Source organism: Sinocyclocheilus grahami, unplaced genomic scaffold (assembly GCF_001515645.1).
Source record: "Sinocyclocheilus grahami isolate Dianchi unplaced genomic scaffold, SAMN03320097.WGS_v1.1 scaffold14.1, whole genome shotgun sequence".
NCBI classification, from domain to species: domain Eukaryota; kingdom Metazoa; phylum Chordata; class Actinopteri; order Cypriniformes; family Cyprinidae; genus Sinocyclocheilus; species Sinocyclocheilus grahami.
In genome coordinates, this window is record NW_015505193.1 from 2,561,354 (window position 1) to 2,565,400 (window position 4,047).

The window sequence follows — 4,047 nt, forward strand, 5'->3', positions numbered from 1 at the left end:
TAAAAACGTAAATGCACAATAATTGCTGATTTTGGAATATGTCTGGTAAACTAGCATATGCTTTCTCAATGCATTATCTCCTTTTAAATAGTTTCGCACTCACGTTATGTCTGCTCTGATTACTTGTTCTACTTTGAGGAATGTTGTAGATAGTTTATTTGTACTGCATTGATGGTATTTAATGTTTTAATGGATTCCCTCTGTCAATTACAGTGTTTCTGATATTTCCACGCAAATATGCAAATGCAATGCAAAAATGCAATCCAGTCTGCATTTCCCTGTCATATTTCTGTACGAAACGTTACTGTCCCAAGTTCATCAAAAGTTTGTAGTTAATTAATTTCATATTGGGGTTTTGTTTTTTCATGAAAAATAGTCAATATTTATAAAACGTGCATGTTTTTTGTCATTTTGTCTTGTTTGTGTCAATGTAAGTGGGTTTACTAGTCACATCACATGAGTGATAGGTTATTCAAAATTAAGTTGCATTTTTACATATTTAAAACTCTCAGAAATGTATAGAAGAATCAATGCTAAGATGTTGCCAGTATTAAAAGTCAAGACTTTTTTTCAGTCTGTCAACTTGTAGGTAAGATTAAAAAAAACTTATATGTGTATTAGAAATATGTAGAAATTGTGTAGAATTCAGCCAATCAGACTGAAGCTTGTAAAGGCATGCATTACATTTTCTGTGTATAGGCCTATTAGAGTTTTATAGTTCAGTAGTATGCAATTCTGAATATAGACATTGATAGAAGAGAGATGACAGGAAACAATGGAGAAAGGTGGATTAGGACAGGACAAAAGTCGCATTCAAACCCACCATTCACCATGTTTCAAAGTGTCTCGATAGGAGTTTAACATGCATTTTGGTGGTCCATGTTCAAAATGACAGCAAATGGAGAATGTTCAGAAGTTATAATAAGAATATAATATTTCTGACTCTGGAAAGTGCTTCATCTGAAGCTTTATGAGCTCTCCTGTCATGCCAATTTTTAAACATCAAAGTGGTGTGCTGTTTTGGGAAAAATGAAAGAAGAGTAACGAAGGTCAAAGAGAACATTATTTAGTATCTTTTCATACCTCATTACTTCTGATTCAGAGGTGAGTCTGCTCCGCTGTGGCTCTGACAATGAGTGAGATTTTAATTGCCCACTGATCCTGTGCATCTGCTGTGACATAGAGAATAATTAGAGATATGATTTCTGAATTATTACATGTGCATGTGTGTGTGTGCGTGTGTGTGTGAGTGTGTGTGTGGGTAGGTGAAGGCAGGGCTGAGTGGGTGTCACTGTATGTACACAAGTGTGAGTGTGTGTGTTGGTAAAGAAAGAAAGGTCAATGTGAAATGAAAATTGACTATTATATCCATCCATCCATCCATCCATCCATCCATCCGGTCTATAAACTTTCAAAGGCTTTTTAAACTGTCAAACATGTTTATCAAGCTATTATTCAAAGTTTGTCTTTGATTTTTCTAGTTAAAAACTAGTTATGCATTTCTTTGCATTTCAATTCATTTTCAACAATTTCAAGTGAGATCACCACCAGGTATTTCAGTGCTATTTTTTTACTCTTTTCCAAGAACTTTAGCTTTAAATGATTTTCCATTTTTATTTCCTCCATTCTTCTCTTCTCCGTGGCCCTTTGATGAGAGGTCATTGGTGAAGTGTTTATAGAGATGTGCATAAGAGCTCCGGTGCTGAACGTAATGAGCTGTTAATGGATAGAGAGACGCACATTCAGAAATCTAATCAGAAGTGCGGTCTGGCACTGCTCTTCACATGGAATCCCTCGTATCAATCAGTGGGTGTTGTGTTTTCTGTTTCATCTTTAATGAAGCAAAACTGGAAGCCCTCATCACCGTTGCCTCTTTAGCGCCGGTGCTGTTGTGAGACCTTCGTGCACCCAGAGGTCACCGTGGCTTTATAATGAGAGAGTGTCTGCGATAGCCAGAATAGAAGTGTCTCTAGAGATCATTCACTTTATTTTAACTGATCTCTCCTGATTAGACAATACACTCTGACTAACTTCTGGAGGTTTTATCAAATTGGTCAACAGGGGTCAGTGGCGGTACTGCAGGAGGTCTGCTGGTTTTTGTCTGATCTTTTTTTCTTTTTTGTGAAAAAATGGAAATATTTCAATCAAAGCTAAAGTTAAGGAGCTAAAGTTTAGCCAAGTTTCCCCACGTTAAAATATAGTGCTCAAGTATGTGAGTCTGTGCATTCTATACACATTCATAATAAATATTTGAATGGCTTGTCTCTCAATCCACCTTGGCCTAAAACAATTTTTTTATGTCTAATATCTTATTCACCACCGTTATTAACAGTAAGAAAGTCATGGGATGACATGGACAGGATCCATGCCATGGAATACATGCATGCTGCTTTTGACTTCTCCATGTATATCAGGGTTCCTCAAATCTTGCCCTAGAGGGCCAATGCGCTGCACAGTTTAGCTCCAACCCTGATCAAACTCAGCTACCTGTGATTTTCTAATGATCCTGAAGACATTAATTAGCTTGCTCAGGTGTGTTTGATTAGGGTCAGAGCAAATCTCTGCAGGAAAGTGGATCTCGTGGGCCAGATTTGAGGATCCCTGATGTATATCAACAGGTCAGCCATCTTGGAAAGGTCAGCATTACAGGTTAGACTCATCAAAAATAATTACTAGTCAACCTACTGCTCAGACACAAACACCCCAACAATCCAGCAAGCCACTGAACCAATACAAAACAGCGTAATACATTTTAACCAGTTGTTTGGGACTTTTTAAAGGGGTCATATGATGCTGCTAAAAAGAACATTATTTTGTGTATTTGGTGTAATGAAATGTGTTTATGAGGTTTAAAGTTTAAAAAACACATTATTTTCCACATACTGTACATTATTGTTTCTCCTCTATGCCCCGCCTTTTTGAAACGCGTCATCCAATGCGTTGTGATTGGCCGAATGCCTCAAGCGTGAGAAGGAAATGTTACGCCCCTCACATACTGTTGATGCCGTGTCCCGGCACGGCCAGACAAAAACATTAAAACCCATTACAAACGAGGCATTTGTTACATCCAGTGGGGACATAATTACTGATTATAATGACTTATGCTGTCTTTTTACGCGTTGTGTTGCATTGCATTGCGCCGCGTAAACATAAAACTCTGTCTGCATTTGTGATCAGAGAAATGACAAACAACAAGTGCTACTCTACTAAGCCCAAATCTCGCGTTTGAATCATCAGTGGCAAATCCTTTAAATGAAAACGTACTTAGAGACTGTGAGTCAGAACTGCCGGCATTGTAGTCTAACGTTACTCTCCCAGGATCTGTAAACAGTCCTCCATAAAATGCACTGCACACATCTGGATATTTGGGTTAAACTGTTCTGGAACAGTGTTGTAAATACAACTGATTTGTAGTCGTGTCCTCTTTTGGAAGACCAAACAAAGTAGTTTCGCTTTCACAACGAAAAACACAGTGGCCTAGCGTGAAGGGAAGCCCCAGCTTAGCGTGCGCTGAGGCCGGGATAGAGTGAGCTGAGGCCGGACTAGAGTGAGCTGAGGCGGCGGGGTCGAGAACGGATCCAACGAATGAGCGGCAACCACATGTGACGACCCCGGGCTGAACTCCGCTTTGTCCATGGTGAAAGTTGATGTATTTCCTCAGCGACCAGCACAGATCAGGTCTAGGCATGACGAAGCAGATATCGTCCTCTTTTGGAAGACCAAACAAAGTAGTTTCGCTTTCACAACGAAGCACACAGCGTCTTCACGACATGGCGGTGGCGGCAACAACAATACTACAGCGAGAATAAAAGTTACGCCTTCTTTCTTTGCGTGAACATTTGTGCGGCGTTTTTCAAATCTTCCCAGATAGTGAGGTAGATATGTGGGGGCGTGTTAGAACGAGCCGTTTTAGGTAGGTGTGGTTGACTCTTAACTTTTATAAAGAATATCTCTTTGGATTTGAGACTTTAGTCTTTGCAACTTTACAGATCTTCTTTATTCACCAAGAGCTTGTAACACTTCAAAGAGAAAGGAAAAATTGAAATC